General features: G+C 37.5%; 2 long non-coding RNA genes across 2 annotated transcripts in view; one reads left to right on the top strand and one right to left on the bottom strand.

Annotated features, from left to right (window-relative positions):
• Positions 1 to 26,649, bottom strand: part of LOC128794581 (uncharacterized) — a 49,771-nt gene that overhangs the window by 7,196 nt on the left and 15,926 nt on the right. The gene's annotated exons all lie outside the window — the stretch shown is intronic.
• LOC128794582 (uncharacterized) lies at positions 1,461 to 7,853 on the top strand. Its single transcript, XR_008433194.1, has 4 exons — positions 1,461 to 1,549; positions 3,249 to 3,375; positions 6,300 to 6,360; positions 7,582 to 7,853. It is a non-coding gene; the product is annotated as an uncharacterized LOC128794582 (long non-coding RNA).

Here is a 26,649-nt window from a genome sequence, read left to right as displayed (position 1 = left end):
ATCAATAAATATGAGCCAGAGGTGAAGGGAATAAAATTAGATACTAACAATCTAGAATGGAATTGTATGTAATCAGGAGTAGCTGGAGGTTTGCTGTCATTGATTCTCCAGTTCACAAAATTGCTAGGGAGGTGTCTTTACTTTTCAAAGAGTAACTTGAAGGTTGTGTAAACCCTCCTTCTGTAGCACCACTGTCCATGTACTGCTACTCTTATTATTAAGAGCTTTGTGAACTGTAGTAGGATTTTTTTGTAGGAAAGACCATATAACTAAAAAGGCTCAGCTTAAACTTGTAAGTACTATAATCAAGAATCAGGGAGCTGAAATTTAAGTTCTCTTGACATATCAATTACTCTGATTTGAATTTTAGAACTTTTATCAGATACTAATATCCAATTAAGATCTCTTTCCTAGAATAAGGCCATGTATTCTTTGTCAAATACCATAATGAGGACATTCATAAATATGATTTGCTTTAAAGAATTTTATAAAGCAGTGCATTATCCAAACAGCTGACAGAGAGAAGTTAGAGAACATTAAAGGATCTAAATAGCGAAGCCAACATAAATTTGTACAGTAATAAAAAAAAACAATGGTGAAACAGTGACTTAATGTGACACAGAGATGAAAAGAAATCTTGTAATCTCAAACAGCTTTCTGAAAAATGCAAAAAATTCTGCCATTTTCTGGAGCAGACAGAAGTTTGTATCCGTTTCTAGAGCAATTTATGAATTGTGGCATAAATTGCATGTGAAGTGTAAGATGGTTACAAGACTTACAAGAGTAAAATGTTAATAGAAAATATAACTCATTTGTTTCACTAACCATGCAAGTATATGACAAATTATCATATTTACTAGGTCTCCTAGCATAAACACATAGAATATTGATTGATGTGCTCGGTTTGTAGAGACTTATTAAGAGAATTCTGACTGGTTGGACAGAGTGTATTAATTAGTTTGCAGTTAATACTTTCTTCACCTTCTCATGACTTTTTTGTTGCCCAGATTAATTTTGTTTTGTTTGTGAATCATGCATGCTTTATACTGAACTGATACACCAGAACTGCTTTACTGAATTATGGTGCCATTTCAATAACTGCTACATTCTGTTGATGATCTCACAGTTCACATTCATTCTGCCTTAATACAGACTATATTTTACCAGTAGTTAAAATAAACATGCTTTCTATAGATCACTTGAAAGGATACTTTTGGAATATAAAGCATCTCTCTTTCAAAAGACTATTACCCTGTTCTTAATTAAATTTGTTCCATTATACTAATTTCCAGATTAACAGTTGAAAAAAGTATTGAAAAAATGTTTCCATGACAAACCTTTGGGCAACAATAAATGAAACTAGAACTCCAGCTGAGTCAAAGACACAGGGAAAGCCATTATGACATGTGCATCTATGGTGATACAACATTGTAAATCCAGCTGGTCACAGAACTGATCCCTTTCACACTGCACAGCATTAGAAGGGAGTGCCTCATGCTGGCTATAAGCCCCTGAACCTTAGCCTGAACACCAGCAAAATCTGGACAAGGTATTATGCCTTATCACAACTGAATGCAAGTTCCTTTGTGCTTATACAAATTTAAAGATACAATTCTTAAAAGGAGCAGTAATCTATACTCTCAGAGCTGCCTGTGTTCAGACATTCAACGGAGCAATTTCTGTCAAGTGCAGTTGTGGCAAGAGTCCCCCTTTTGTTTTTGAAGTCACAATAAGGTTGACAAGAAAAAATATGGTTTTCAAAATTAGAGAAGTAGTTCTCTATTTTTAAAGACAGATGAGGAGCTATATCAAAGAGACAGCTGGCAATCCTTGAGCCCAGTGTGCTTATGCTTGTGCCAATAAATAGATTCAAGGGTAGGAGGTACAGCCCTGTGTGCTCAGAGCCTTCAGGATGGCGTGGTGAGATTTACTGAACAATTTAAGGACAGGACTGCCCTTGGTGATGAATTGCAAAGAACAAGAGAAGATAATGAGCTGCTTTTGCTTGTTTCAGCAAAGCCATATTGATGTGTCCAAGCAAAATCAATGAAAGAGTGACTGGGTATTCCTGTCAGCAAAAGACAAATACCTATCTGTTGGTGTAAAATGATTTCAATTACATAATACATAAAACCCACTTAATTTGACATACTTCCTTTTATCCTTCATCAGTGCCAGTCAAAAGGGATTTTCAGAAAAAGTACTGTCTTCCCTCCACTGCTGCCACACAACAACATAACCTATGTTTCACTTACTTAGACATACTAATTTGTTTTCTGTAAGCTTACGGATTCACAAATAGAATTCACTGGTGGAAACAGATTATTTAGTGCAAGGGAAGTATATTTCTATAAATTCATAGTTCCAGGAAATTTTAATTGTCAAGAAAAACCACCTGTCTAAAAAAGTAACCATCATTGATTTCAACACTTCTCCAAAATAAATTTGAGAAAATATATTTTAAAACATTATTAACAGCTTACAAAAGGGTATTTGACTGCATATCAAAGGGAAAGATTAGATTATTTTAATTGTTTTCTTTACAGCAGAAGGAAAGTTAATAAAAGAGAGATCTGATACCATATTTGTAGCACACAGTTATGATTAAGAACATTGTTTCCCTCATAAGGGTTCTGTATCTCAAGGAAAATAGGATTGCTAACCACAGAAATGTTGATTATATAAGAAATACCTTGCCAGAATGTGCAGACAGTTGTTTTGATTTTAATAATTCACATGGCTGCTAACTCCTGACCCTTTTTTTTCATCTGAGGGTTTCAGTCACTAGCATGAAAGAGCAACTCAGCTGGGTTGCCTTCCTTCTCTTAATCAAAGTGTGCTCTTGATGAGTAGTTCAGTAAGCTCCAGAGATAAGGGATGGGGGTCAACACTGGACATGAAGAGTTCAGCACTCAGTATGAGAAAGTGCAGTTAGAAACCCAATAGCCCATAAAAGACTTGAGATAACTGAACAAATGTCCTACCGTTTGTTCTGGATCCAGAAGAGAGATTCATTTAAGGTCAAGACTTCCACTCCTGTCTAGGGGGAGGTGTGCCCTACTGTGAGAAATCATTTCAGGGTTGACTAATGGACTAAATCAGGGAAATCTCCTGTAGTAACATAGTACTGTTACTCTCAATCAATAAGCACTCACAGTTGTAACAGATGTTTTTTCTTTTTTAAATGAAATCTTAGTTTTTGCATTATAGTTAACCAGGTGTGTTACTAAAAAAAGATGTCTCTGAAGGGGCAGCTGTATCACTACAGTGCTGATGCACACTTCAAGAGGCAGCAAAACAAACCAAAAAAGAAAAAATCCAAGCCTGTGGAAAAGCAAAAGTCACTCGTTAAGAGCACAACTTCTACTCATTAAGGTGGGATCCTGCATTTCTTATAGATGCAATATTTCCAATGTACTCCTAATGATTCCTAATCAATCTGAATTTTGCTTTTGGAAAGCTGAGAAAACAGACTGAGCACAAGAAAAACTGCTCATTTCTCAATCAAAATGCATGCACCAATTTCAAAAGAATTTTTTCCTCATTCAGAATTCCAGCAGACCCTTCAAACTTTATTCTGAATGAGTCATTGCTCATTCTGTTACACAGAGGTGCCCTGAAGCCTCTCTTCATGCCTTCCAGACTACGCAGGCGTCTTCTGCTGCTCTCAGCAAATGCTCTGTGACTGCATTTCTACTCTTTTGAAAACCTCCAGCTCTATCTTTGAGTGACTGGTCGCTGGTTCTTTTGCACAGCTCCATAATCCAGTACAGCAGAAACTTTGCTAGATTTGCATTTCTTTATTTGCACTGGCAAGTCTCTGGATCAGGACAAAGTGCAGGGATCCCATTCATTCCTCACTTATGCATGAGTGCTAACTTGACAAACACTGGCACAATCACATCTGGTAATGATGGAAGAAGACAGGCAGTATTTAATCCATCATTCATATTCTTCTTCAATGAGGTGACACATAAAACTCATTAATTAGGCAGAAGTGTTCCAATTCATTCAGCCACATTTTTGCTCTGAGACACGAAAGGGCAAAATCGCATTTTGAATGATGAATTTAAACATTCTAAATCTAGTTAGTGTTCAACAGTGCATGCAGATTGCATACACATGAAATATGAAACTAATCCCTGGCAGGACACTGTGCTGGACGTGTGGAACACAAGTCCCAACACTGTGCCAGTTTCATCACAGTGCCTATTCAGTGTCATGGAATGCTAGAGACTACCCTGCTGAAGTTCCTTTACTCCCAGTCAGGAGTGCACAGAGTGGTGGGAAAACAACAGGGCACAGCAGCACAGAACACACTAAGTCTTTCTATTTCTGTTTTATCGCCCAATGATCATATTATATAACAAGAGATTGTATCAACAAAAGATTTGATAGATGTAAAATGCTACTGTAATTACTGATGCTTTAAACATTTCAGATGATTGTTTCATCCTTAAATTTCAAAGCAGTGAAAGTAAAGCCAGATAAGAGGAAAGACTTTTTTCCTTCTATCAGCTTTTAAAAAGACGAGTCAAATCTTAGATTGATTTTGAAGGTTCTTGTTTTTTCACAGCACATACTCCTATTAAATTTTGATAGTGCAACTTTGTAGGACGGAAGGACTGTAAGCCAGCAATTTATAGCTGCATATTAGAAACCTCTGCTTCACAACAGAAGCCTATTTTGGTACAAAACTGCAAAGTAATTTATTAATGTTTTCAACACATACTAAAATTACACATTTGAATTCTAAATCCTTTAGTACCCAAATCTTTCAGAAATGGCAGTTATAGGACTCGATTGCTTGAGGCACAACAGCCTATTTCTTCTGCAGAGTTTTGAGTTTGAAAAGACTTTTCCACAAAAAGAAAGTAACAACATAAAAGGTATCACTATATAAGAGACTTGCTGCCCATAAATTTCTTCTCCCTCCTTCTCCTCCCCCAGCCTTAGTAAGACTCTTTAGGCAGGAAATTTTTACCTCACAATGGCAACTCAGTTAAAATAATTTCCCATGGAGAGCTGCATTAATTTTTACCTAAAATACTGAGTAAGGAAACGTCCTTTCTTTGCTTACTTAAGCTGCAGTAAATACATTGGAACACCCCTGCTGAGTGCTCGTTTTTGGGCAGGGTTTTGCATGCTATGGATCAATCTCCTGGTGCATTCCTGGCTTTTGAATATTGCTGCTGTGCACCCAGCAATGGAGGGCACATTCCTATGGAAGCAGGATGGATATGCACTGGGAAAGAATATATCAAAAGGAGCACCCTCTGATGAGGATGCTGAAGGCTTGTGATTTGGCTATATGAAGCCAAGTCCATTTTAATTTAGGAATAACATGACTGCTGCACATCAGAAAAACAAACATGTCAGGCCATAACATTCCATAACATGAATTTCTTACAAATCATGAAAACTGATACATCTTAAATCTCAAAAATGCCTGTTTAGGGACATCACTATTATGATTTTATTCTACTTACTATTCAGGTTGCAAACCAGATAAATCCAACCAGCAAAAATCCTGTTCAGTTATATTATTTGTGAATTACACTGAGCCAGATCAACAACTCTACATTTCCCTTAAGCATTAAAGGTTTCTTAAGCTGACAAGTATGTTTCTATATATTGCTATTAGTATAGGTTTGCAAAGGCAAGTTGACATCTTCAGATTAAAATCAGAACAAGCAACTGTACTGATAGAGAACATTCCAAGCAGCATCCAAATTGAATAATGAAAAGGATGTGGAAATAAATCATCTCAAAGAGCAAGATGTCACTTGAAACAAGATGTCTAAAATACTGGGATTTTAGACATATGGATGTTTTCTCTGTCAGCTTCCTACATCATGGATGAATATGCAATTTCACATCAGAGGTAAACAAAATATCATAGTAGAGTTCTCTCCTAAAGAGTGACACCAAGGTCAATGTTGTGTGTTGGTCAAATTAGCCTTCTTAGGGAAAATAACAATTAAATTAATCCCTTAAGTTCATTAGGTGCAAAGGGTGCCTGTATTTCTGATGAACGAGACATAAAATCCTCACACAAGGCAGAAATCAATGAGAACTCGGTAGAGATTTACACCCATACAGATCCCATAAGGACACATAGTCTGAATCGGGATGATTCTTTTAAAGATTTTGCTAAGGCTTTTATATAATAGTCTAAGGAGCTTCTACTATTTCAGTGATTAAAAACTCATGCATCTATTAAAAAGCCACTGAACATGTCATAACTTTAAGTATGTTTAGTCTCACACTGTATTCTATTCCTCCCCTTTTACAAATAGAAAGCTGCAGTACACAGTAACTCCGCAGTGGAGATTTGGTCCTCAGCCTAAGAAGTTTAATGTAAGCCTTGCCATACACTTTCTCTGTTAAGATACTTCTGATATTTAAAATATGCAGGAAACTCAAATTGATTTGAACGTGGGCAACCCAAAAGACACAGTTTTTGCAGTCAGAAAGTATGCCAGATGTATTCAGACACATTTTTGTTGCATTTGAGTCTTATATACTTAACAGTGATGAAGCGCTGAATCCCAAAGTAGGCTCTAACTACTGAAATAGGATTTTATTTAATTGTATCAAAACCAGTTTAATTTATTTCTCTTTATTTCTCTTGAAATACACACGCACTTGAAAGAAGCATATGTGACTACATAAAATCTGGAAGTGTTTTAATGGCAACCATGTAAATGTTCAGTGAAATTTCTGTCCTTCCTTTTGTCAGTTCTCACCCCTGCCACCCCAAGTGAGCACCAGGCCAAATGCATTTCAGATTTGGTTGATAAAGGAAGTTAAACACTACAGAAGAAATACCTAAAATTCTCTTGGCCAGGCTTTCTTCAGGAGACACCTCTAGTAAGGGCAAACAGTCTCCTGGAGTGCATCAGTGCTACAAGATTACAGAACTGCAAGCTGGACAGAAAGGCAGGAGTGCCCCTCGTCATGATATTTGTCATTAGCTTCTGCAGGCGATTGTGATGTGGGCACAATTCATCAGATGCTCAGCTCTACTTCAACTGTGAAAATGGCAAACAAAATCAGTAACACCAGAACATACTGTTATAGCAAAACTACACCGCTAAATCAGGAATGACTGATTAGTCAGATTGTACTCGGCCTGGTGAGGCATGTGTTACAGAACCATACAGAAAGCTTTTATCCAACTCTCATTACAGCTCTTACTCTGAAATGAAACAAGCTACAATTAAAAAAAATTGCTTGTTTATTCTTGTCACAGCAACACTGTAACCTATCTTTGCTGAAGACAGACTGCCAATAATTATTTTACAAAACTTCCATACATGCCATCTGTCAATAACTTTCCATAGACTCTCATTTATTTCCAAGATTTCCAGCTATATCTGAGTCATTAATTAAAATGAGGTATTAAAGAAAACCATTGAAGGAACACTTGCCTTTAATACTGCCTGCCTGGGAACAGATGAACTTCAATATTTCCAAGTTTTATTACATTTTCCCATATGAAAGCTCCATATAGAGTCTTAAGCCCAAAGTATGAAAATATAAAAGGTCTAACTTCTTATTTATTTCAACCTTCCAAAGGATGAATGACAGAAGACAAGTTGTATGGGTAGTACTTCAAAAGCCTCTGAGTGAAACAACGTAACAGTGGGCACATGTAATTAAACAAGCTGACTATGGAGGCTACAAATGGACTGAGTGCCAGGTTGATCTGCCACCTGAGAGATGTGCCACTGGTTGTGCCAAGTGTCAGCTACCAATGCCTTTACTGCTGCAGCATTTGTTTCCACTTGCATTATTGAAAATCTGTGTAAAGGTGACCCAAACTCACCCTGCCAGCCTCCGCATGGACAGCAAGGCAGACATCCATTGCACTGTGGAAACCACAGAGCTTTACAAGTTATATAACCAGCTATGAAAGTAAAGATAACAAACTGAAATCTCAGCCTTGTCTCTGCAGATACACATTTTCAGCAGCTTCACTATAGCACTCATAAAAACCAAGACATTTGAGTCACAGAGCAACTCACCTGTGGAGCTACAGGAAGAATCCAGAGCTGGTGCAGTCTCTGCCCAGTGCATTGCCACAGGACCATGTCCCTTCCCATGACACCAAGCTCGTTATCAGCAGAAAGGCTGTAACACCAATAGCTACAGTACAGCACAAACATCACAGGTGTGCTGGAGTGAGGGATCAGGCTATTAGCATATATTATTCTGAGACTTAAAAATATTTTATCCATAACTTTGCAAATACATTTTCCTCGAGATGTTTAACCAACTTTAGTCTGTGAGCAGTAATAACCATTTTTAACAATTTCCTGAATTTAGATCTTTTATTTCTAATAGTTGAAGACTCACCAACTGCTAGGTTAACACCTGAAAATACCCATTTATTTCTCACTGAAGAAAACAGGTGACAGACCCAGGAAGGGACACAGACAGCAAATTATACCACTAATAATTGACATTATTAAAATTTTGTTTCTCTGAAATTTCAACATTAATTTAAAAGACTGAGGGATCTTACCAGACTACACCAAAAGACAAAAAGTCATTATCTTACAGAAGAAGAGTACCTAATTCAAGGTAACTGTACTGTAGCAGCCCTTTGGCAGTTTTTATTCTCTGGGAAAACTGCCTTCCTTTCAAGATATTGTAGGACCCATCTGCTAATATTGCTCATTTGCATTTTAATTTTTTGAGGAATGCCCTCCCCAAACCAAGCACCAGAATTCCTCTTCTTACAACACAAATGAAAGGCCTTAAAGTCAGAAGACATAAACGATGCTGATGTCTTGTTTATGTAAACTACAGAGAATTCAGCAGAAGTGTTGAGCAGCACTGCACATTGGGATATGGAGGAATGACACTGGCAGAAGAACAGATTCTCGGGTATATTTTTACTGTGTGGTGCAATATTGAAGCAAGAACATCATGGTTTACATGTGTGTAGGATAAATTCTGCCTATCAGTTTCCTCTCTTGCTGAAAATGAGGACACATACTGCACTTCCCCAGAGATTAAGCTGTAAGGATTAGGACTGATTATCCTACTGCATGTTTCCTATGTCTAACTGTTTTGTTCTCTGGAACTATTGTGAACTCTTACTGTATTTAGAAACACACACAATGCCCTGTTCCCTGCTGACTGGCACAGGCCCCCAGAGCCTCTTATTCTGGACTTTCCAAGACGTGCTGCCATGCTTTTGTTGAACAGCAGCAGCAGCTACCCATATTTTTCTCTGCACATAACACTTGCATAAAACAGAGGATAATTTCATGCTTCCTTATTCATATTTAACATATGACTGATAATCATCTTGGCATCTTTATGATGCTGCTGTAGCAGGTTTGATACCCAGCTTTTATCAAATATTCCCGTCTAACTGTAAATGCCTGCATGAGTCATGTAGCTGGCTCTAGATGTTGTCAGTGAGTCCCAGTCTCTGCCAAGTCCCTTTGTGCTGGGGCTGGACAGTGCACATTTACAGCCACACTCACAGTGGCACCTGTGTGACTTGTGTAGCTGCATTCAGTGGTCATTTCAGATGCTACATTGGATGTTCTCTAGCATTGAGTTCTTTTTTCAGACTCCACCAGTGTGGGTTTCTCTTGCAGCCAGCACTGCACCATGCTACTTGTTGCATATTCTGAACAACATGCTTTTAAATTAGAAACACATTAGGAAATTGCTACTTGCACACAAGGTGTGTGTTAAGTTACAGACGTTTGGCGTGTCTGCCTCCATCATGAGGTCTGAGTTGATATTATTACTCCTAATAAAAGCAGTTCTGAAGTAACATCTTCAAATCTTCTTCTCCTCTCCCTCCTTTTTTAAACTGCTCTACCAGCTCACAGATTATATATTTTCATTTCAATGTGCTACCAGAATGATTGAATTTCTCCAGCAATAAAAGTAGGAAAGCTGTTTCAAAAGTTTACATAACTCTGCAGCTTCTAATCTAGTAATAACTCCTTCAAGGCAAAATAAACTCCCTTAGTGCTACAAACAAGTGCTTTTTAACCTCTTCCAAACACATGAACAACAAGGACAAAGCATTTATTTCTTCAATAATTGGAGTTCATCATCTGTATCTCAAGGAACTGTTTGCAAAAGATAATTTATATGCAAGTGTTTAACCCAGATTGATTACATTGCCAAGTAGTATGCCAACTATTTGAGAAATGTAATTTACAGTCTTGCAATAGATACTTTACTAAATTTTGCATTCATCTGTCACAGCTGTGTTCAATGATTTGACCCTGATTAAAATTCAGGCAGTTTTCTTTCTGTGGCAATTCTTTTTGATATCTCATTCATCTCCACAATTTCAATAAAACTGGGAATAAAATAGGAACATTCTCTTTAATATATTTACTGTATATATTACCAGCTGTCTGCAGATCCTTACAGTAACAGTACAGCACAAGGGACTGACTTTGTTAGATCCTCCTCCTAAGTCTTTCAGGTATGAGAAAAAGAAATCAGCAATATCTCCCTCTTTCCCTTTGCAAGGCCACATGGAGTGTTACAGACAAAGGAAATCAAAAGCTTTAAGATCCCATCACATGGAAAGTAATCTTCTAGCCATACTGTGACCCAAGACAGAGGAATGACTCACAGTAGTCTAGAATAACTAGAAACTTGTTTCCACAACCAGTGTAAGCAGTGATGTTCTGACTGAATCACAAGGAAAATGGGAATGTAAGGATGTTCTCATGTAACCAGGCATGCTGGGGTTGCCTGACTGGCTCCTGCATCAGCTGCCTTTGGTTTGTTTGCTCAGGAAAACAGTGACCCTTCTGATCACAATCACCTAGGAACTGAAGTAGCAAGAAGTTTGAACCAACCTTCCCTCTCACACGAGAGCTTACAGCATATGTTGAATTGCTACAAGAGTTTATTTCAGTGACTGAATGGTGTTAGGGAGAAATGCAGAGAAATAGGAGGAAAACCTTTGGCAATTGTCAGACTGCATAGAAAGATTAAAAAAGGATTCTTTAAATCAATTGTTGAGTATGTGAAAATAAATAAACAAACAAACCAACTCTGAGCAAGAAACTGAGAGCAACTGGAAACTGGCCTTGAGAGAGGGTGTTAGATTGACTTCTACTGCTAAAGGCCAAACTTCTTAGGCACAGAGGCTTTCTAATGTAAGAAACAACTCCATCATAGGTTCTTCAGTAAAAAGAAAATATAGCAAAGACCTCTTCCTTTGATAATGAGACAAGCTTTATGTTGAAAAAAAGGGAACTTTATACAAAAATGTGTACTTGACTAAAATTCCTCCATATCAAGCTATTACTATGCCTCTATTTGCTGTCAGTATAACAAACTGAAAGCATGACACAACTGTTCAAATGGTGACAAACACAAGCAACAAGGCCACAGGCCAGGAGGCCTTCAAGTGCAATGTGATAAGTTTTAGAATTTAGTTTGAGAATTTCCATATCAGTAAATGCCTTTCCAGACTCTTAGGCAAAGGATATGAAAGACACCCTCACAGAGAAATTTTATTGTCATTTACCAAGATTGTCAGTTGCTGCATTTTCCCATCACAGCAGAAATATTAGTGAAGCCCAACTAAGGTACAAATAACAGTGGTACCAAGGAAACACATGGCATATGCTGATGTTTGGATGAAAAATCCAGCTAGATTTACATTGGAGTATTGTCAGCTCAAACACTTCCATCTCATGACAAATTATTACTGAAATTGTAGAAAATGTTTAAATCTGCAGCTATGGCCTCAAAATTACTCTTTTTCTTATAGAGTAACACTTGAATCTTTAAATACATAACATTATTCTATTATAGTTTTACTAAGAGAAAATTGGTTAAAAAATACCAAAAATATTTCAGTAACTCAGGAAGTCTTTTTTTCAATTTTTATATTCTCTTTGTTGCAGAGAAGCAGGGATGGTGATTTTGGGTACAGCCAGCCATATGGCATCCATACATACTCTAACTTGAGATTTGTCTTCTTTTTTTGCAAGTGCACTATATGGCACTGAACATTATACAAACTGTGTGGCAACCAACCCTAAATGTTATACAAACTGTGTGGCAACCAAAAACTACAGCACAGCTCACAGTCAATAATCACCCACCAGCTGCCACTTGAAGCAAAAGGCATTCATGTGAATCTAGAGACAGCTCACTGACGAAAAGTTAGCCATCATTCCCTGGGAGCTTGGTTTTTTTTTTTTTGTTTTTTTTTTTTTTTTAAGATGAAAAACAATACAGTGTATCTCTTCAAATGAAGTATTTTTTTCAGTGAAGAGGTTTCCTTTTGGAATTCTGCTCAATGCCTCTCAAAAGACGTGACTAGTGACAGTAATGCAAACAAAACTCTGACCCCTGGAACAAATTAAACACATACAGATGGGATGTTGAGGAAAAAAGGTTTCAGACCTACAGCATTAGCCTCTGTCTTCCTCCTTGAAAAAGCATTTAGGTCACTAACAGCTACCAGATAACTCCTGTCTATAGCTCTATTTTTGGGTTAGAACAGACAAATCTAGAGAGATTAGCCTAGACAGACATGCAGAGGAGTGAAGGAGAATTCTTGCCAAATGCAAGAACAGATTCTAAGATCAGAACAATTCCCTCTAGATATTGGCAGATGCATTCCCCCAAAGCTTATTTCTAATTTCCAGTGTTTTTTCCAGTTACAGCCAAGAAAAAGTGTCTTCACATGAATATGGGAAAGGAATCAAGACTTCCCACTTCTGGAGATAGCCCTTTAGATTTCCTTCAATATGCCTCCTTGAAGAGCTGAGTGACTCAGCAATAATGAGATGGCATTTAACAGGATACATTAAGAATTATTAATTCTGTAGAATTCTTTTTACCTTTCTCACCCTAAAGAAGAAAAAGAATTCAGTATTACCTTTCAAAACTTCTCGAGTTTCCCGTATATTAGTCCAGGGTACACAACACCTGAAGATCTGGCTGCACTTTGCAGATCCAAGTCACTTTTCCATTACAGCCAAACAACAGATATATGAAAAGTAATTGCTCATCTTTGGTTCAAATGCATGTGTATGTATCAGAAATGAGTTGACAACAGATTAAGGACACTGCTCCACTTACATATAGTACAAAACGTCAAAGTCAAAACAGAAAAGTAGATTTGATTTTCTACAACTGAGTTTCTCTTTCAGTAAAATAATGATATTGAAACAATCTTTACTATAAATGAAGCACAGAATCTCAAGAGTTTAACTCTCCTTTGTGTAGACTGTATATACTCATCATTTATCAATATTTATTTTTCTTCCAGTTTATCACTCGACATAACAAGCTTTTACTCCATTACTTCAGGACTCATTTTCAATAAATAAAACAGTATCAAAATACTCAAATAACTCAGTCGAAGAAATGAAAAGACAATCTGAGCAAATTAGTTTTCCTTTTCCTTTCATGTAATTACTTAGGATCAGATGCTGATATTTCATCTCCTTGAGAATGAATATGAATTTTCTAGCAATGTCAACTACAATATAAACAAAAAATTCATGCATTTCAAAGGCTTTGTTAAAGACAGAGCAGCGGCCAAAAACACGGCTATAACACTGCCCTGACAAAATGCCTATCAAAAGGAAACAGAATTGCAGTAAAGACCATCAGATCACTTTTCTCTTCTGAATTTGTTCCAGTACTTGAATTCAGATCAATTAGCTTCAATCAGTTATTAAAGATCAGAACCAGTTACAGAAGGCAACTAGAATGACAAATAGCTAAACAACAAAATTCTCCACCCGAACAGATGTTAAAAAACCAGCATAAGCAAAAAAAAGGTAGGTTGCTTTAGTCTATTAGTAACCCTAGATAAATATACCAAATTAACCTGCCCATGCACCTTCTGGACAAACCTGTAGCTATATTCTACAGCAACTCATCTAGGGAAAGGTCAAAACTATACATAATTTCGAAATCCATTAGAGCTGAGGATCAAAACATTTCCTGCTCCTGTTGTTTTCCTTTTACTAAGGTGGTATTCCAAATCACAAACTAGTGGTTTTGGCAGCAGTTCTGGAACACAGAAGATATTTGTAGTGAAAATGTATCAGCTGTAGATCTGTTATAGCACCAGAAGAAGTATTTGGCCACTTGGGTATTTCAAGTCTTTTGAGCTTGCACAATTTCCATTTTTGAGCCCTTACATCCTACCTCACTGGAAACAAAGTTTACAACCTTTAACACACAGTTTTACTCATGGGATCTGAACATACAAAATGCAGGATGCATTCTCATAAAAACTAAAATAATAGCACCAAGTGTGCAGTAAACAGCCCTAACAACAGCTTTCAGATGAGATGTTACTGACCACTGCAGAGAAGTGAAGAGCTCCAAGGTAAGGACAGAAAGTCAACCTGCACCAGCAATAATCAGAGGCATGACAAGCAGTGAAGACTGAGTACTGCATGCAGGAATTCTCTGTTTCTGTCTCCTCACCACTCATCCACAACACAGCTCCATTCCAGAACCTAAGTCAGCCTGCCTTGTGACTTGGTATACTCTAAAAGCATCACCATGAATCCACTGACACCCCACTGATGTAAGCTTGATTTGCCCTGATCAATAAGCTAATAAGTTATCACTGCCCATTTTTGCCTTCTGCGCTTTCCCAGTGAGAACATAGCATTGTCATAACCTGAAGTTCAGGGGGGTTTCAGCAATATTCATCTCAAAATCACCCAACTACCCCTTGCTGCCAAAAGCATCCATTAGGTGTGAGTTTGACACATCCTGCCATCTTCCCTTATTACTGACTGCAGTGGTTGACAGGCAAAGGAATGCTGGGATAATCTAAAAGATAAGCATCTTTACTGGAAGGTTTGACAAAGTTTAGTGATCTTGATATCATAATCAGTGTTCTCAAAATTCTTTCCTGGATAAAACATCCATCAGCATGTAAATTGGTTTCAAAAATTGTTAGACAGGAGGAAAACTGCTCCATTACAAAGCTGCCAGAAGATTAAAATCTTGCACAATATGTATAAGAGTATTAAAAAAAAAAAAAAAGGACAAAAAGAAAAGGACAGAAAGGGTTAGACAAAAAAAAATGAAGCCTTCATCTTCTGAATATCTGTAGGGGAAAACTGCATCTAATTAAACTGAAAAACTGAAACACAAACCCTCTTATTTTTAGAAAAGATATAAACTTGGAAATAGTCTGAAGAAAAAAGTGAATTTTTGGCTGCACCCCTTAGTTATTTATAGTTCTTGCTGACATTTGCAAACTTAATTCTGCAGCTACTTTTAAACAAAAATGTAGGCAGAGGTAACTCATGGAATAATTTGTAGAAAAGAACAGCTCTGATACCTGCTACTCCTTTTGTGCTCCTACTTTTAAACAGGTAAAAGTCAGGTAAAGAAGTGTACTGCCACCTTCAAAAGCTGTTTCTGAAGGAAAACTCTTCATCACTCCAGGAAGCTCAGCTCAGAATCTCTGCAGTGTAATTGAGTTTCCACCAGAATTTCAGCTAGGAAAATACCTTTCTCTTTCATATTCCAATTACAGCTTTTCTCTGAACCAGCTGAGTAGAACCACAGCTTAAAGGAGTTGAAATATTTTCTCACTGGAATGCAATGGAAAGATAAAGCATCTCAAAAAAACCATCTCCCATATATTACCTTGGCCCAGAACAAAGGTATTCTGAAACCAAAAAAACCTGAGCAGAGAATGCAAGTCATAGCAAATAAAACAAGGACAGGCTCCCTACTACAAACACTTAGAAACAACTCTCTTCTTGTGACAATACTTGCAAATACTTCAGGGAAGCAAATTTTAAAAGACAGAAATACAATCTCAACATGTAATTCACTCTGCTAAAGTCCAGATCTTAAAGCAGACACAAAATCCCTGAGTTAGGTGGCTAAGTAGCACTTGAATACAACAGATCTCTTCATGGACCAGGCTCCAGCTTTTCACTCACTCCTAATGAAAATTAAGAGTCAAGAGACCCCTCAGCTTTCAAACATCTCTCCCTTATATTTATTCTGCCATTTGTGGGCTGGAGCAAGGCAAATAGCCTCATAAACATTTATCTTCAAAGGATAAGTGATCCACAACAGGGTTTCAAATAGCCTTATAAGACTATAAGGTCTTTTCTGAAATGATAGGATACACTTGGAACTGGAAGATTTGTAGATGAGAATAAAGCACATTTATCCCTTCCTTCTTGTATCAGAGGCAGTCCCAACATACCATTTGCTTTTGCTATTTATGAACTACTTATATGAACCACAGAAGAATAAATGAGATTACACCATTTGTTAATTCTGTTGACTCATCCAGAAAGGGAAGGTTATTACATTAATTTGGATTTACATCAACTAATACCAGTTTGCCCCAGCCCACTTTCATCAGTATACCAAATGATAATGACCGGTTTTAAGGCACACAAATATAATCTATTTTCAGTTTAATTCTATTTCACTGAAACTAATGGCAGTAGGAGGTCTAAACTCACTCTTGTTGCAGGTTTTCTATGGTTTGTTGAACTCTGATTACATTTTGGAGAAATACAAAGCATCAGCATCTTCCCTCACACATCATATTTGTGCTTATTTGCCTACTTACTCCCACTATCAAAAAAAACCACCAAAACCTATTTGCCCTCAGAATTGCATTCACAAAGAGAAGTCACTTTCACAGCAACAGTTCTATTGGGCACCCTTGGACAAACAGGACAAGCAGCAGTGAAGTCCCAGGGTTCTGTTTTAAAGGAAGACAGCATTCACAGAGAGTGACTCTCCAGGGGCATGGCCTGTGCTACACAAACTTGGCCCAGCTTAGTGCAGTGTGCCCAGCACGCTCAGCTTGCAAAGCTTCTGCAACAGTACTTCAAAACAGCAGCCTGTAAGTGCCAGTTTCTTACTGCCTAAGAAAAACCCCCACAATATTTCAGCTAACTGCTTTACAATCCTAATCATCTACATTTATGGAATCAGTACAAGTCTAATAAAAAATGTATGTGCATGTGCACACACATATATGCTAAGCGCCACCCACACCAAATCATACATATTCCTGGATAAGACTGCAGCATTGAGGCCAACAGCTTCTTTATTGATCAGAGTCTCTGACATAATTTGACATACAGCCAAAAGGCTCAAGCATTTTGCTAAAGAGAAGTTTGTACAAGTAGATACTTAATATGCACATCATGGGTTTAGCGACCTTTCTGGACTTGTTGATTTTTAAATAATTTCCCCCCCTTTTTGCATAGTAGCCTTCAGTTGCAGAGATGTAGGAATTAACCAGCCTTTAAAAAGAAGGGAATAGTTTTAAGAACTGTGTTTATCACTCAGATAATTGCTCTGCATGCATGCAGAACATGCAGTTGTGAGGTTTCATAATGACCACTTCTCAATATTTGTAGTAACGTTTGTTCAGTGTACAGTAACACCTATTTTCTTCAGCTGTCATGAAAACTCCTAAAGTCAAGCCACATGGCTCTCTTCTCATGCACTATCAAATGCAATAAAGATTTACAAATCAAATTATGATCTCTGTAGCATCTCTGCAGTTCTTCATTATCAATGAAGAACTTGCACCAATGTAACAGAGTAGAGTATAAAAACCTTCTCACTGATAAAGCCATATTTAAACTCAGCTGTACTGTGTTTTTTGACCAAAAAGAATATGAAGATATATTAGGAAAAAAATTAAACAGAATCTTTGAACTATCCAAGGAATATTCCTTGCACTCAACATGATAAAAAGGGTCATGGAGGGATTACACAGAACTGGACACAAAGGAGTCAGTACAGAAACAGTTCAAGCAAAGGGCAGCAGAGCAAATTAAAAGAGGAAAATGGGGGAAGCCCCAACAGGAGTCAGTAGCTCATTCTGCCCAGAAGTGTATCAACCCTTCCTGTTCCAGCCCTGCCGCGGTGTTCTCAGTGTTATGCGCTTGACGGGGGCCCGACACCTCCCCTGGGGCCCTGATCTCGCCTGCAGTCGCTGAAACATCAACGTAGAAAAAGCAAGATGGGCCTTGCTTATAAATCCAAGGATCATTTATTAAACCATAAGGGTGAAACGAAAAGCATCCACAATTCCAATATAGAACAGAGACAAGGACCACAAACAAAGGCAGGGCAGTGGGTTTTAAGGAACAGGACAGGGGTAGAGTTTAGGGTTGGGAACCTATAACAAACAGGCGGAGGAGAAACACAAGGCGGGGATTCAAATGTTTGAACCAATAAGGAGTTACAGGGGAGGGGAACAGTTTAACTAAACCAATGAAGTGTTGAAGGATACAAAAATGACAGGGAAATCTCTAGAAAAAGGGGTAGGTATGAGGGAGGACTGACAGCTGGGATTAAACCAATGCCTCAGGGGAGGGGAGGCAGGTACAAAACCAACTATTGAAAACAATAATATAACAAAAAACCACCACAACACAGTCCTTCTTCCAGTCATAGCTGACTCTGTAACCTCATTTTAGGATCCAGAGTTTATGTTAACTCCTGGCATGGTGCTCACTGACACCTTGGGATGCATCAGGAGGAGGTATTAAGTCATCTCTGCATGTGACAGATGTGCATCTTTACATTTCCAAATATTTCCAGAAAGAATACCTTAATGAAATTCTAGATCAACTTTACAAAGTTAACCACATTTCATCATTTTTATACCTGCAAATTGATAGAGTTGATTTGGAAGTTTCTGAGGACCACTGAGACTAGTTACCTTAAAGACTGTTTATATTTTTATTCTTAATTATGTTTTATTTACACAGAATTAAGCACAGCATCTATGTTTGGAAATTGATTTTTTTTTTTTTTACAATAAAAATATCTGTAGATGTTAGGAACTGGGACTGATTTTAAGTTGCAAATGCTGAAGCCAACTCATTGATCCCAGCACTACATAGATGTTTAACTGGCTTCCTTTACAGATGTTATTCAATCTGTTCAACTGCTTAGCAATGTTAAATGACAGCAATTGACTTGTGTGGAAAAGATAATTTGTAAAGATACAAATAAAAACAACTTTTTCTTCATGTAGAAAAACTCAAATTTAAAAACTGCCTGGAAACAGCTCAGAGATTATGTGGGGCTATCTAGTCAGAATGTCTCCCTGATTCTGTTTATGTCATAGTACTTCTATTGATAGGATGTTTTGCTTTTGCTTATTCCAACAATGAAACGAAAAGCAAATCTATTGTAACAGCAATGTATTATAAAATGTGTCCAGAGCACTGCTCAGAAAAAAGAATTTTACTATAATTATTCCCATAGAATTTATGCAAAATAAGCACAAAGGGTATTATCTAGTAAAATATCAGATCACATGAAGGAAACGTAACAGGACCACACCTCACCAAATTTCCGGCTTCAGAGAATATAAGGCTTATATTCACTGCTTCCCTTGGGATTGACTGACATTGCAACATTCACATGCCTAATATTAAAATGATGACATTGTTAAAATACTATACATTATTTTTGCAAAATTCACTGTGTTATTTGGAAATCAAGTCTACTTTTGTACTAAATGAATGTAAACAATTCTTATTTATCCAAGGTATGATACAGGTGCAAAATCATCATGTGTACATACAGGTGTGGCTGACAGATCCTTATAACCCTCTTTCCTGGTAGGGTACAAACTGCATATTTACAAAAATACCCACCCTGAAACCCTCATAAATGTATAGCTCAATCCTTTCATAGTGTTAAAGAGTCCTCACCATTGGTGATGTTACATAAAATTATCTATGCTTAATTCTTGTCTCTTAAATCAATACAGCTTACACTAACTTCGTTGTGAGCCTCATGCATCATCTGGGCAAAGCAGAATTGATCAGGAAAATGCCTTCCTAGGAAACCAGGCTCTGAGTTACAGCACCATCTAGGGGCATCAGTTCCTGAAGTGACATTTAGCCATAAATGTACATGGCTATTTTTACAGCTCTATCTTCATGACATTATCAGGAAGCAGTCTGGGGAACTTGGATTTCTTTCTCAAAGCTTACATTGCTACCCCATTCAGAGTGTTGAAGGGTTGGAGTTTGAGTTTTCATTACTCTGTTGTAAACCCCACAAGATAATGTCTCAGTGAATCAAACTGACAGAAGGAATTAAACCCACAACTCAGCAAACACAACTATATCTGACACTTGTTATTGCAATATTACATAATTGTGCTAATAATTTAGAAGTTACTTATTTCTGAAATTTAAATGGTGCAATAAATAGAACCAGACTACATTTTTGAGTTGTTTCTAGTGAAATTACTGTACCTCTTCACTTATGGCAACAGAATGTTCCACAGCAAAGGCACTATTTCAATATATAAAACCAGCTTAATCTGCTTTTTCAGATTTTCTAGCTTGGAAATATCAAGCAAAGAATACATCTACAATAGGAAGCAAATTGGGTAACTTGCCTCAAGAAATTAAGGAGTGTGCAGAGCCAGACAATAAAACCTCATCTCCTCTATGGAATGACAAGGCATTTAGAAAAACAGCTTTGGGAAAGAAATCCTTAGCACTTATTAGACAACCTTTAGTGACTTTCCCCACAGGTCTCATGAAATCTGAGCCACTGAGGTACCCTAAATCCAAGAAAGGGTTTCACTGAGAAGTTAATTTTGTTTAATGTTCAGCTCCTGAGCTCCTGTTCCCCATGCAGTCACATGAGCCCTTCTTCCTGGCTTTGAGAAGGAAGCTGCAACCAGTGCTGAAACCCCTTTGGCCCCAGCCCACACACAGCTCAGGCTAACCAGCAAACTGCACTTAACTGTTTTTGTGACAGTTTCCAAAACCTGTGTGATAATCTGCATGATGATAAGAAGAGAAGCAGGAAAGAGCAATTTAGTTCCTTTATCCCTTATCTTTCAAATACTATCAATCACTTTCAAGATTACTGGAAAAGGACATAGTGCATTTCAAAGTTTTAAACTGGCAAAGTTCATTGTAGAACTAACAGAAAATGTTAGGTAACAAAAACTAAAGGGGGAGAAAAGGACAAAACAGCAGTTGCTTTCTCAATACCTAACTATAATATAAAAATCCCCCAACACCACCCAGGCTTACAAAACTGCTTACCACTAAAGACAACAGTTTGGTAATTTGTGAATCCACATTTGCCAGGCCATAGATGAAGCTTACAACCTGCCACATTGAAGTTTTGTTCCAACAGTTGATTGAGTGCAGAGTAGCTGACCTGTGATTAGAGGCTCCAGTGCAGACCAACCCATAGACAACTCAGATAAAACCAGTAACCAGTGTTATTTTTGAACACAGGCCAGGCCTACAGAGCTGCAGCCTCAGGCCGCAGGTTGAAGGGTCCTCTCTAGCCAGTTGTCAATGTGCAGTAGGTCTGACACATCAGGACGCAGTGTATGGACATAAGACTAAACTGAAGTCCCTTGCAGTTATTTTTACAGCCTTTGACATTTGCAGGCAAATTTGCACAATGATTTCTTGTCTGGCTGATGGTATGTGACCTTTTCTAATGGAATGCTTGAGGTAGAGGGGCAATACACAATGAAAGACTATTAACAAAAGACTTTGTCATTTGGCAGCATTTGCTTTTTAAAAGTTCTAGTCTATTCTAATTCAATTCAACAATTTAATTGCTGTTCCAGAAAGAGAGCAACATCTTAAATGGTGTAGAACCTGCACCAAAAATCCAAAGTATTGGCAATCTAAAGCTTCTGCAAAAACACACACAAGTCTGTCAACTTTTGAATGACCAGACCACAACTGTGCAAATCCAGAAAAAGAAAATGTAGCAGTTACAAGTACAGAAATAACAAAAAAATATTTTATACTGCTATCATCACAAGTCAGAGTCTCCACACTATAAACTGTGATTCTAAGTCTAACAGGCTGTTACATTTAGTCTCCATGAGCAGCAAAAATGGATTGCTCCAAGTTATAGGTATATTAGGCATTCTAAAATTATTTAATTTCCTAGGAGCATTCCTTTTTACTAAAGGAGGAAATCCATTATTACTGCAGTGACTGCTCTTAGCTCTACTGATTTTAGAAGATTACTAACAGCTGTTTGTAATTGCAAAAGAAAAGGAAACAATCCCCCACTTATTTATATTTTTAGTTAATGAGAATTCTTTTACGCCTGAGGATTTTTCTTGCTTTCAACATCTCCTGCAGTCTTCATCTATTTTACACTTTCCTTGGACTAATCTCATATTTTGGAAATCAAGCCACTTTCTATGTAACTCAAAGACAAACCTTACACAAATCTTTCAGAGTAAAGTGTCAACCTATATAGATTTGTACTGGGTATTAAACTACTACTAAACTAGTAAATCTCCCATAGGTAGATTTGTACTGGGTGCTAAAGCGTTTTTTTTTCTCTTTATTTACATTATAAAATTGTCTAACTTTGGACAATCCACAGTATAGCCTCTTTTAACCCCCCCCTTTTTTATTAATAATTTGCAGTAACTTTCCAATGCCAGCTCTGCCAAAAGTATCCTGAAATAGTGCAAGACAAGCTTGTAAATAAGCACACACAGGTAATGAACCTGAGATGTCAAGAAATTTTTCTTCTATGATACCAAAACATCAGCTACTGTATTTTACTATGAATATCTCAAACATTCAGCATTAATGATACCAGAAAACTGAAAATTATAAAATATTCTGAAGATAACATTGTAAACACTTATAGACATTCAGAATATTAGTAAATTGTTTTCTTTCTAGAGCACTACAGTTTCTTAATATAACTTTATTTTTCATTCTGATTCTAGTAATTAAAATCTAGTTTAGCGATGAAGTTCTGTACTGCCAATGTATTAGCATTTTGATAAAGAAACACTCAAATCTACTAAGGTTTACATAAAAATTAATTATGAGAAAGTTCATGCGACAGGTCACAGAGGGGTAGACAGTGCCATCCTGCTTTTTCTCTTACCAGAATAAAAAAAAGATTTCATCAAGCACTCAACACTAGAATCACAGAACCTCTGGCACATGGTTCAAAAAGTATTAGGGGAGGAAAACACCCTGTTGTTTAAGTTGATCCATCACCAAGCACTGCTGTAGCTCTTGCAGGTGTCCAGCACAATTTTTGAGGATTGCTATTCCCAGGCTGTAAAACAATTATTTTGCAATCCTGTAATGTTTGGAGAGCTCTGGACATTACACTGGATGTTCCTTTAAATAGAGAAAGAAATTCACTTGATCCATATAAAGCCCATGTTATTGGAATCTAGACAAAGTGGAAAGGTATTACATGAAGATAAAGCCATTTAGGTAAGTAAAAGAACAAGGACAATGAATACTTTCACATTGTGACAAATACTGCTGATGTCCAAAACAGACCAGATGGCACTTGACTTTGCAAGGTCTCAGCCAACACGCCTGTCACAAGAGACTGCAAACCCCCCTTAATTTAGCAGCCAAGAGACAGAGGTTTGAACCATCCCTTCTGGGGCTTCAACCTAAAGCTCCAGAAAGACTTTATATTTCAAAGTCAATGTTCAGACAGCAAAGGCATCAGTTCTTACTATTGCTGTCACTGAAACAAATAATTTTGTGAGAGTTACAACATTTTTATGGCAGCAAAATAATTCTGTAGTAACGAAAGCTCTGTACACCAAAACTTACACAGCATTTATGCTCTTTTATAATACTTGAAAAATTCCCTAAAATGAGCTTTGCTTCTAAAAAGTAAATGAAAACTGAACCCTCATAGAAGGATGATATATTTATATGAGAAAGGAACTGCCTTCTCTAGTGCTGCTTCACTCTTTATCCTGAAACATTAAAAGCTCCTGTTGGTGACTATTAACACACATGGAAACTGAAGACACACAGTCACACATACGTCATTGCACTATCTCCAAGTGGTAAGAGCATTATAAATTCCAGTGCCTTCCCTTACTGAAGTGCTGTACTTCTGATAAATTTGAAAATATTGCTAATGCACCATGTTCCTCATTAAATTTACAGTTTATTGATTGAAGAAAACAACTGCAAGCTGTTTTTCTCCCAGAAGCGAGTAGACACTGAAACCCAACATTGGGTAGGTAAACAAAATAATGCCCTAGGCTCTTCTGATGTAACTTAATCTCACTTTGCTAGAGGAAAAAATGACATGCTTTTATTGAAAAAAAAAAAGTTAACTGATCTAAGCAGGGTTAACTGTAAGAGGAGCAATGCAGGAAAAATTAATGCAAAAACCTGCAGGGTACCAAGTTCAGTTAAGCAACTCAGTAGCTAAACAGTAAGTATTCCAAATTATAGAGCATAAACCCTGATCCATCAGTGCCTACAAGATATCTTTGCAGCTTCATTATCATGTTAATTCTGGAAAGCTGCAGGAAGTAAGCTCCCTGAAAATAAAAAGTTATCACCAGAGGCCCATCATATATCTTATCTACCAGTAGAATATATTTAATAACTGGGAAATTATGTGCTCATCTTTTTATATCATTCTATTCAACTATCCTGTGGAACTAATTAATTACAAAATAAGATGAGAAAGAGAACAGCATTTGTAAATTGTCATAATCACCACTGAGAAAGAAAAGCATAGTCTTCTAATGTTACCTGCACTGACAGATGTGATGAAGCCAAACAGCACTGAGAAGTGACAAGGAGGGGGCTGGATTTGCCATTGGAAAGCATGTAGTTTGCATCAAAAAATTGACCTGTTTGCTTGCAATTTTGTTTTGTAGATTTTAATCACTTTGGTTTTTATTGAAACTTCAAGTTAATAAATCTCTAATATATTAATAATCTATCCAAAAATAGAAATAATTCAAATGATTCTATGGGAAAATGGGCCCATCTTGTTTCTGTAAATGGTCTGGACTCCAACTGACACAGGCTTTTTGTTGTGTGTAGGTAAAGCCTTACAAAATAAGGGCCTCGTTACCCTTGTGAATTCACGGCTCAGGCCTGTTACTTTGGCAAAGTAGAAAAGGACTATGGGAAAGTGACTCAGCTGAATTAGAGGTAGAGAAACAAGTTATAAGAAGTAATGTGTCCACCATGGTTTATGGTGGTTGGTTGAATTACACTTGTACTTAAATGAAATGTAACTGATAAAGGCCTAACTGCTTAAAAAGGGCTCTCTCTTGAACTTGCCTGGGGATTCTCTGTCACTCTGCTTCAAAACAGCTTTTCCCTATCCTGTTACCTCAGCACTGAAACCTTCAGTCAGCCCTCCACCCTCTGCTCACTGCCCTCCCTGTCATGTTTGAACTGAGATTTGTGTAAAGACCACCAAACAGAACAAGAGGGCACAGTTTTTATACAAGGTTTTCCTCAATATGGGGACAAAGATAGTGACAATAGAACATCAAAGGCTGATTTGTTTGCAACTTTCCTTCCCCATTAGAACCCACCAGAAAAATAAGCAGTCCCTGCAGCTAGAATCCTTTTTCCACTTCATGAGGAAACAGACTTGAATTTTTACACTGGTCATATTAATGGCCAGTAGTCAAGGGATAACAAAAATCTTCTCTAATAGCATCTGTAATCTACTGAGGCTCTCCAGTCATCTTTGGCAACCTTGTTTTTATTGAAACTTCAAATTAATAAATCTCTAATATATTAATAATCTATCCAAAAATAGAAACAATTCAAATGATTCTATGGCCCACCAGGGCCACAGCAATTTGACTTGGTGCCATCCAGGGCTTTTCCCCTCTGGCAGCTGCTGCTTGTATTGAAGAACTCTTGCCTGTGACCACTACTCTTAATTATTGCCTTTGACGTGTTTTAATTACATAAAGGTCTCATAACATTGCCAATTTCTCTCTGTTCCTTAGGATATTATTTTCCCATTTTCCTCCTGGAAAAACATCTTATCTTTAAAAGCAGGCATGGATATGAGCCAATACCAGGGCTGCGAGTGTGCTAAGAGCCTTAGGAGCACTGCCCAGGTTCACTGGAAGACTCCCCAGACAGCCCTCGCAGAGGGAGCAGGGGGCTCTATTTCAGCTTGAGCCTTTATCCCTGCCTGAGCTCCCACTGTTATCCCTGTCTCCAGCTCTGCCATGCCTCTGCCTGGTGGTGAACCCCATTGATCCACACCTGTGGACTCTGTTTCCTTTCTGGACCTTGGCTCAACCTCACCACTGTGGAACAACTCCATAATTCATTTACATTTTCTTCTTTTTAAGGAAGACTGCAAATGCTGCTTGTGGGTATTCTCAGCTCAGTCAGAGAGAAAGAGAAAGGTTTTCTAACCAGGCAAGAGCCTGGGAAACAGTTGGGAAAGAATGTAAATAATTCTCTAATCTATCTTGTTATTCACATTGTTTATAGATATGTCCTGCCACTGTGCGTCATTCACTGCACACCAATGGTGTGGGATGTTTTTACTCTAAGACCAATGAAATTAGTCTTCTCAATGTTCTCTATATATAGAGTGGCACATTTGAAATAAAGAGAGAGTTCATTTTCTTAGCCTTCTGATCTGGAGTTCTCTGTTCCCGTCCTGCTCAACAGCGTCAGCTGCTAAAGTGTCTTTCACGATCTTGTAAAAGGACATAATCTCCGTTTCACATTATAAATAAAATAAAATGGAGCCAGGTGAAGATACTTCTCAAGACTCTGTATTGTCTGCCACCATCAAAGCTGATTCAGCACGTCATTCCTGCTAAAAACCAGGGCTATTATAACAGAGTGTGAGAAG

Source organism: Vidua chalybeata, chromosome 13 (assembly GCF_026979565.1).
Source record: "Vidua chalybeata isolate OUT-0048 chromosome 13, bVidCha1 merged haplotype, whole genome shotgun sequence".
Taxonomy (NCBI): Eukaryota; Metazoa; Chordata; class Aves; order Passeriformes; family Viduidae; genus Vidua; species Vidua chalybeata.
The sequence above is the reverse complement of the archived record's forward strand: the minus strand, read 5'-3'. Positions and strand labels throughout refer to the sequence as shown.